This window comes from Anabrus simplex, chromosome 4 (assembly GCF_040414725.1).
Source record: "Anabrus simplex isolate iqAnaSimp1 chromosome 4, ASM4041472v1, whole genome shotgun sequence".
NCBI classification, from domain to species: Eukaryota; Metazoa; Arthropoda; class Insecta; order Orthoptera; family Tettigoniidae; genus Anabrus; species Anabrus simplex.
The window spans coordinates 457668857-457678039 of record NC_090268.1 but is presented as its reverse complement, the minus strand read 5'-3'; the positions used below and the strand labels follow the sequence as shown (position 1 = coordinate 457678039).

The 9183-nt window shown below is 47.4% G+C and overlaps 1 non-coding gene across 1 annotated transcript; it reads right to left on the bottom strand.

The window, feature by feature from the left end:
- Positions 1 to 3025: 3025 nt before the first annotated feature.
- Positions 3026 to 3144, bottom strand: LOC137500680 (5S ribosomal RNA). The gene has a single exon (XR_011018189.1). It is a non-coding gene; the product is annotated as a 5S ribosomal RNA (ribosomal RNA).
- Between the last annotated feature and the right edge of the window lie 6039 nt (positions 3145 to 9183).

Here is a 9183-nt window from a genome sequence, read left to right as displayed (position 1 = left end):
GATGATGATGATGATGGTAGTAATAACTGTATCCAAAATTCAGGTAACATCAGTTTTTACTCGCAAAATGGTTTCATGATTTCTTTGGCTAAGAGAACCATGCGGTAACCCTAACCTCGAAAATGAATTGTCGCTCTCGATTTATAAGATGCCCTTTCTTTCTTCGGCCTAGTCGCTATCTAGTCGGCAGTCGTTTGAAATCGTGCAGGTTTCTGCATGGTTCGACGTGCGTATCCTACTAGCAGTTGAAGTCAGCGTGAAATTAAGTACAGTACAGTAACTATGTGTAAGATCTCCTTCACTTGGTGAGACAAGTTGTAGGGCCAAATAAAGGTACAGAGAGCAGAGAGAGCATAACATAACATAGAGCTAAATATGCACTGTACTTGGGTTGATGGTGTATTATACTGAACGCCCTCTTCCCCCCCCCCCCTGCCATTACATCTTTACTGAATGATTCTGCACAACGTTCCCTGCTGTTAATATTAATCCCCTACTGGGTTTTAGCTTAACGGTATCACTCGGTAATCATCATCATCATGACAGCCTCTGTCCTTCATGCTAAAAATCAGCTGCAGAGAAAAGGACCCTTTGTGTTCTTGCCATTATTATTATTATTATTATTATTATTATTATTATTATTATTATTATTATTATCATTATCATTTACCTCAGCGAATGAAAGCCCATGTATGAACATTTTTTTGTACATAAGCAACGATCAGCTGTTTTACCGACACCTTGTAATCTAAGAAAGAAAGAAAGAAAGAAAGAAAGAAAGAAAGAAAGAAAGTAAGTATAGGGGTACCTAACCACTCCTGAAAACTACTTTCATTGAAGGTTGTACTAGGCCAAACTCTAGAGACCTCTTACTAAATGGTACCATACTACAGGGCAGGTGTAAAAAATAGTTAATGAAACCGTATAATGAAAGGTACAGACTTAAGAGCAAGTGGCGTACTGGCTTATTATCCCTCCCTTCCAGGACCCTTCTTGCAACCACTAACCACCACCTACACCCCTGCCCAAGCAGTATTCGAGCATCGGGCTGGGTGATGTGGTCGCCTTAGAAGTTTGTGCTAGACAATACCCCAAAGAAAGCAGTTGGTTTAAGACAGGCAATAAAGTTTTAAGTTTTACTCCTCTTCCCTCAAATATGAAGAGAGGTACACCATAATGAGGGGTACTAAGCCATTTAAATTCATGACAGAGACCTGATGATTCTTAGCCCTGCTGATCTAGGGTGACACTTGATATAACCAGGCCAGACCCAGTACCTGAATATTTTTAGGTTATCCAAGCCAAACCTGGGTTATATATTGCCCAAAATATGTAGCATCTACCCTGTAATTAGAAGATGCAGCTGTGACTTCACGACTGGTGATGATATAACGGTGCACAATTGAGCATGTTAGGTATTAGTAGATCCACGATCAGCCCTAGCCGTGTCTGATGCAGAAATCCTAACCTGACTTGGGAAGAACGGTAACTTATTTCTTTCTTTCTTTCTTTCTTTCTTTCTTTCTTTCTTTCTTTCTTTCTTTCTTTCTTTCCTTGAACGCTAGCCTGTAGTAGTAAGGCAAGAGGCAGTGATCAGGTGGTCAGCAAATGGACACATTATTGCTTGAGTTCGAAATTGTCCACTGCCTTAAGTAATAGTCGTATTAGTAGCAGTAATGGTGGTGGTGGTACTACTAGTAAGGTTATGTTCACTATTATCTTACGCCTTTCGTAGATGCCGAGGTGCCGGAAGTTTGTCCCGCAGGAGTTCTTTTTATGCGCCCATATCTACAGACCATCGAAATATCACGCGAGTGAGCCGGTGTCGAACCTGTCAAGTAGGGCTCAGAATGGTCTAATTTTAATTCTAGGACGGTAACAGTAACTATCCGGAGTTCCGATTCGTTCTACTCAATTTATCACTTGCCAAAAGATCGGTCAGCTGACGTACAAACAACAAAAACGAGTGCTTTCCTCCCTTCACCTAACCTAAAACGTCACGACTCTTTGAACTAACCCTTGTCGTCAAAAGGTTACCTTCTCAGTCTTATTTGAAGGGCGTCTCGTCTTTGATAGAAATGAAAGAGTTTTACAAGTTCCTAGGCTTCAAAACTACGTTACATCGCAACACACGCACTTCGAAGATAGCGGGCTGTGTGTAGGCCACTGTACTGCACTGGTGCCCTACCGTTCGTAAGGAAGCCCGGGAGAGACACGAGCGTACTACAAACTTGTAACTTATTGCCGAACCGTGTCGTAATTTGAATAGCTACTTACCTGGAAGAACATAAAAGGAAATTGTTCGACTCTTTGAGGGGCTGCTAAATGCCGCGGTCGGTTGCTAGGACATGGCTTTCATTGTAATCACGACAGTGTCGATGACGTTGCATGGAAACCACCTTCCTCGCGATTTTCAAGGTGGGCGGGGAGTTTGGAAGCCTCGTTCCGCCCTTTAATAATCTTAATATTGGGAGAAATAGGACGTAGAATGATGTTATGTGCCATAAGAGGCCTGCAGGATAAGCTACACTAACCTAAAAGAATAAGAACAGCAAGTTTAGACATAGGGACGTACGATAGGAGGTACGAAAGTTAAAATCCTGGCACGAGTAATTGGAAGCGGTGCTAGGCTCAGCAAGGGTCCCCTAGGTCGACACACACACACACACACACACACACACACACACACACACACACAGAGAGAGAGAGAGAGAGAGAGAGAGAGAGAGAGACACGAATAATAATAATAATAATAATAATAATAATAATAATAATAATAATAATAATAATAATAATAATAATAATGATGTCGCCGCCGCCAGGTTAGGCCGGTCACCTAGGAGGAAATGCAATACTACGCTAAGCTTCGTTCCTGTATAGCCACACGGGGTCGAAGAGCAGCAAAAGGTCTAGCTAGTTTCAGACGTAACAAAAAACGTGATTTAAGCAATTTCTGCTGGCCTGAGGCAAAAGTTGAAAGTAAGTTGTCGTACTGGGACTGGGAAACTTGGTAAAAAGGGAATTGAGCCAACGGCACGTGGTGTTCCCAAGCGGTCACCCATCCAAGTACTGACCACGCCCAATGTTGCTTAACTGCGGTGATCGGACGAGAACCGGTGTATTCAACATGGTATGGCCGTTGGCGAGAGAACGGAGCTTGAAACGTCCATACGAACCGCAAAGCGAGTTTCCTGGAGGTCTTTGTGGCGCGGGGGCGTTGGCAATGGTGCAGGGGTGTGCTCGGAGGTCGCCGTCGCGGAGCGGGCGCGGGTGGTTGTCGCGCTCCGCGGCGAAACGTAACCTAACTCGACTTAACCCCACTTCTCGTAACCTAACCCCAAAAAAACGCGCGCGCTGGCGCGCGCGCGCACACACACACGGGAAGTGTCTAGGGTTGTAATAATAATAATAATAATAATAATAATAATAATAATAATAATAATAATAATAATAATAATAATAATAATTACTGAAGGTGGTTGTGAAGGGGCCGGCGCTGTAGCGCAGGGGCAGCGTGCCTGCCTCGTAGCTGGGGGGCCCGGGTTCAATTCCCGGCCAGGCAAAGGAATTTTACCTCGTTCTAATGGCTGCTTTGAGGTCCACTCAGCCTGCTTGCTTAGGGGCTGTAGTGCCATGGGGGTTGGTCTGGTTTTCATTGTAAAGGACAAAGCAGGAGGATTTTTAGCAATAAGGTAATGCAGTAGTAGTAGTAGTAGTAGTAGTAGTTCTTCCCTCGTTAGCTTATGATTTGAATGTTTTGCACTGTCTTTCGATGTATATGAAGTAGGACAGATAGATAAAATCAGAGTGGAGTTGATAACAAGGCTAACAGATGCTGCTCTTTTTTTTAAAGGTGTGGTGGCCCTGAAAAGGGCCGTTTGTTAAGAATGCAGCAAGGCAGAAAACCTGGCACCTTACTTGGAGCTGGTGTATTTGGTAACTGCCTTGGTACCCTCACTGACGGCGTGCTTGGCCAGCTCACCGGGCAACAGGAGGCGGACGGCAGTCTGGATCTCCCGACTGGTGATGGTGGAGCGCTTGTTGTAGTGGGCCAGACGGGAAGCCTCAGCGGCGATGCGCTCGAAGATGTCGTTGACAAAGCTGTTCATGATGCTCATCGCCTTGCTGGAGATGCCAGTATCAGGATGTACCTGTTTAAGCACCTTGTAGATGTAGATGGCATAGCTTTCCTTCCTCTTGCGCTTCTTCTTCTTGTCTCCCTTGGAGATGTTCTTCTGGGCCTTGCCGGCTTTCTTGGCTGCCTTTCCGCTTGTCTTGGGTGGCATGGTTGTCTCGGATGTCTCCTAGAAAGTAAATTTTGCGGGCCCCTTGCAATTCTTTTTAAGACCGAGAGGGCTGCATGCGACTAGCCAATGAGCGCAAGCTTACTGCAGCCTTATTGGTTGGCTCGTAACGTTGAGCAACCTTGCAGGCTACAAAACTGGTGCGCAGAGTGATTCGGTATCATTTTCGAAGTAGAGCAGCAGAGCATCATGTCAGGACGAGGAAAGGGAGGAAAAGTTAAGGGCAAGTCCAAGAGTCGCTCCAGCCGTGCAGGCCTGCAGTTCCCTGTCGGCCGTATCCACCGTCTCCTCCGCAAGGGAAACTACGCTGAGCGAGTGGGTGCTGGGGCTCCTGTGTACCTGGCCGCAGTCATGGAATACCTGGCAGCTGAAGTTCTTGAGTTGGCGGGCAATGCAGCCCGTGACAACAAGAAGACCAGGATCATCCCTCGTCACTTACAGTTGGCCATCCGTAACGACGAGGAGTTGAACAAGTTGCTGTCCGGAGTGACCATTGCCCAGGGTGGTGTTCTGCCCAACATCCAGGCAGTGCTCCTGCCTAAGAAGACTGAGAAGAAGGCTTAAGTTCCTGTTCTCGGTCAGGGCGTTGGCTCACCGGAAAAATATAAATAAACGGCCCTTTTCAGGGCCACCAACACCTTAAGATAAGAGCTGTTTGTCTATCATGCTGGTATAGCTATCTTACAGAAGTATGGAAAAATCCTGAAGTGATAGAGCAGTTCAGACAACTCTCCTAATAATAATGATAATAATAACAATAATGAGACACTGCAAATATGAGGGCATCTGTAACATTAGCCAGGAGAGCACAAGAATAGCCTTACCTTTGAGGTTATTTATTTAAGGGGGAAATGAGTGAAGTAGCTCCAGGCCCCTCTTAATATTTAATTTTCAGAAGGGAAGGAAGAAGGAAGTACATTATAGATTTCATTTCATTAATGCTGTATAATTCTGTTCTTGACTGCTGGATACTACCGACCTATGCATGTAAGAACACACACTTAACTAGAGAGGAAAGGATACTTAAAGTAGTATATTTACAATACTTTGTGTATCAGATGTGCACGGCAAGGAAGATAATGTTTGTTTTCTCTTGTTAGCATTAAAATGTAGACATCATAACTGATAATGAGGGCTTTTTTTTCCGTGCAGGTTTCGGGGAGATGACTGTTTTGAGAGGGAGAATAGCGCAAGCTACGTTAGAGGAGTACTGTAAGTGGGACTCTGTGCTCTTTTGAGAGGTAAGTGGTGGCCCTGAAAAGGGCCGTTTTTTAAATACTGCATGCTCACAAACGGGAGCACGCTCGGAGGAGACTTAACCACCGAAACCGTACAGGGTGCGTCCCTGCCTCTTGAGAGCATAGACGACATCCATGGCGGTCACAGTCTTCCTCTTGGCGTGCTCGGTGTAGGTGACGGCATCCCGGATAACGTTCTCCAGGAATACCTTGAGCACGCCACGGGTCTCCTCGTAGATAAGTCCCGAAATACGCTTGACTCCACCTCTGCGAGCGAGACGTCTGATGGCAGGCTTAGTGATGCCCTGGATGTTGTCTCGGAGCACCTTCCTGTGACGCTTGGCGCCTCCTTTGCCGAGTCCCTTGCCTCCCTTGCCTCGTCCGGTCATGATAGATCAGTAGAGCTGCGAGTTCAGAGCTAGAATGCGGCTGGCACTCGCGACCCCTCGCTTTTGTTGAAAGTGCCTGGCCCCGGTGACGTCAGCACCGCCCGGCCAATGGGAGTGCAGCTGCTACCGAGGGTGGGGGAAGCGAAGCAATAAAACAGCCGGGCAGCAAGCCCCCGCACCATTCTTCCTGGGACGAGTCGACAGTGAGCACGTGATGGCCCGTACTAAGCAGACTGCACGTAAATCTACCGGAGGCAAGGCCCCGCGCAAGCAACTGGCCACCAAGGCTGCCCGTAAGAGCGCGCCTGCCACCGGAGGAGTGAAGAAGCCTCATCGTTACAGGCCCGGCACCGTGGCCCTGCGTGAGATCAGGCGCTACCAGAAGAGCACTGAGCTTCTGATCCGCAAGCTGCCCTTCCAGCGGCTGGTGAGAGAGATAGCTCAGGACTTCAAGACCGACCTGCGCTTCCAGAGCTCGGCTGTCATGGCCTTGCAGGAGGCCAGTGAGGCCTACCTGGTGGGTCTTTTTGAAGACACCAACTTGTGTGCCATCCACGCCAAGCGTGTCACCATCATGCCTAAGGACATCCAGCTCGCCCGCCGCATCCGTGGCGAACGTGCCTAAGTCCGGTGCTTGTCTTATGGCTGGAGCTTTACCAAACGGCCCTTTTCAGGGCCACCAAAATTTCCTAGAAGAGTAGTTATTGTCTCTCTGGTCTAGGATAGAAGGAAAACGAAAAGAAAAAAAAAAAGCTAGTGGTTCCTCTAGGTTCAAGGAAAAATCTAAGAGTAACAGAAAATAATAATAATAATAATAATAATAATAATAATAATAATAATAATAATAATCTTGAGTACTGAGTACAATAATTCATTAATTAATATCTAGGAGGTGATAGTTATAATAATAATAATAATAATAATAATAATAATAATAATAATAATAACAACAACAACAGCAACAGCAAAAGTGCAGTAAGTAAGGATAAAGAAAAATGTAGTCAAGTACAATAATAATGAAATTCGAAGAGTGAGTCGCCCCGCAATGAGACAAACTAGCCTGTTTAGGAGGCAGAGATAGGAGAGGCCAGGGTTCCAGCCTTGGACAGTGACTGACATAATATGCTCTCTTGGGGAATAAAATTGATGGCCCTGATAAGGGCCGTTTTTCCTCTGCTCTTACGAGAGCAAGAGGTGCGTGTAGAAGGAAGCAAGAACACGAAATGTCCTCACTTCCTTTTTGCTGGAGCCTTTTTAGGCGAGGCCTTGGGCTTAGCGGCCTTTTTAGGCTTAGGTGCCTTAGGCTTCTTAGTGGGCACCTTGGCGGCCTTCTTAGCCTTGGAAGGAGCCTTCTGCTTGGGTTTGGGAGCAGGAGCGGCCTTCTTCTTCTCAGCAGGCTTTTTGGAAATGGCTTTCTTGGCTGCAGCCTTGGCTCCACCAGCCTTCTTCGCCTTGGGGATGCGCTTCTCCTTGGGGGCAGCGGACCGCTTGACAGGGGCTGCGCTGGCCTTCTCCGGCTTGGCAGCCGAAGCGAGCTTGAAGGAACCTGAAGCTCCCTTCCCCTTGGTCTGGACCAGCTCTCCGGAAGCCACGGCAGATTTCAGGTACTTCTTGATGAAAGGGGCCAGCTTCTCAGAGTCCACCTTGTAGTTGGCAGAGATGTACTTCTTGATAGCCTGCAGAGAAGATCCACCTCGTTCCTTTAGGCTCTTGATGGCACTGCCCACCATCTCGGAGGTTTTCGGATGGGCAGGCTTGGTGCGAGGTTTCTTCGATGCAGAAGCCTTGCTCTTCTTGGGCGACGCCTGGGCCGGAGCCGAGGCGGGTGCAGATGCTGCCGATGCTGTTGCTGTGTCAGCCATGGTCACGATCAGAATGTGTTCGCGCTCTCTGAAGAGCAAGACCACGTGACCCCCCGAAGGGGGGTCGCGTGGTTGTGTTATGAATCATTTGTGGGACCGCCGACCTTTCTGGGTCCTTTGTCCCATGCCAACTGGTTGGTGAATTGCTTGTTTCAACTTGCTGTCCTCGTTCTTCCGTTGGTTCTTCTCTGCAGTCGACTATGCCATCTTGTGGCATTGTAATTTCAGCCCTATGTTCCAGTATTTCAGTAGGGTAGGGCAGGTTCGAATTGGGAATTTTATGTCAAATTTGGCTGTCGAAGGGTGGTAGGGCATCGGCTTTGGAGACGATTGAGGTGTGTAGGAGTTCGTAGGCGTGCGACTGGTTTGTATTTTAGGAGCATACAGTATTTACGGGGAAGTGGGTTTGAATTCGGGAGATGGTGGCTTCACGTTGCAGTGGTGAGGAGAGTTAGAAGACATTTAAGAAGCTCTATAGCAGGTTGGTTGAGTTGTGGTGGTAGGTTGTAGGCGGGAGATGGTGAGGTCTTTAGGCTGAGTAGTGAAGGTGGTTGTGGTTGGTTGGCAGGTTGCTGATGACGTAGATGCTTATGTGCGATATGCTGGGCCCTGAGTGCCTTTTTAAGGAAAGGACACCCAGGATAGGATGCGGCGTGGTTGCCCTTGCAGTTGGCGCATATGGCCTTCTTTTTTGGGACTGGGCAGGTGGAGTGATGATGGTGATCTCCGCACCTGTTACAACGGACCTCATTAGTACAGGTGGCAGCAGTGTGATGCAGTTGGAGGCAATTATAGCACATGACTATAGTAGAAGGCTTGGGGCGGGGTGAGATCCTCTTCCGAGCGGGGGTGGTAGAGTTTATGGTTGCAGGAGGGGGTGCCTCCGGTTCTATTGCATGCGTGGTTGGAGTATTTTCAGCGCTTTCCAGGTTAGGCTGTACATGTGTGGTAGCCGAAGAGTGGGAAGTTTCAGAGTCAGTCTGGACTTGTGTGGTAGCTGAAGGGTAAGTGATTGTTGGGTCGGTTTGAAGGCTGATGTCCACTAGAGATGGAGTTGGGTCAGTTTGCACTGCGCAGGCACAGAAACTAGGTTCCTCTTCCTGCAATTCTTCTTCTTCTTCTTCATTGTCTACTTCTTCGTTGTCTTCTTCTTCTGTTTTCGGGTCGTCGGATTTGTGGTCAGGATGAGAATCAAGTGGGTGCAGTACCAGAGGCTTGGGGACATCCTTTAGGGAGAGAAGTATGTCTAAGATGAGGGTGAGATGTTCTGGGAATGGTTTAATCAATAGTATTCCGCTGTCAGTCTCTTCTATTGTGACTATGTGGGTTTCAATGATATGCTTGATTTCGCCAAGGATTGTAGCGCGATTCTGGGGCACATATCCAGAGA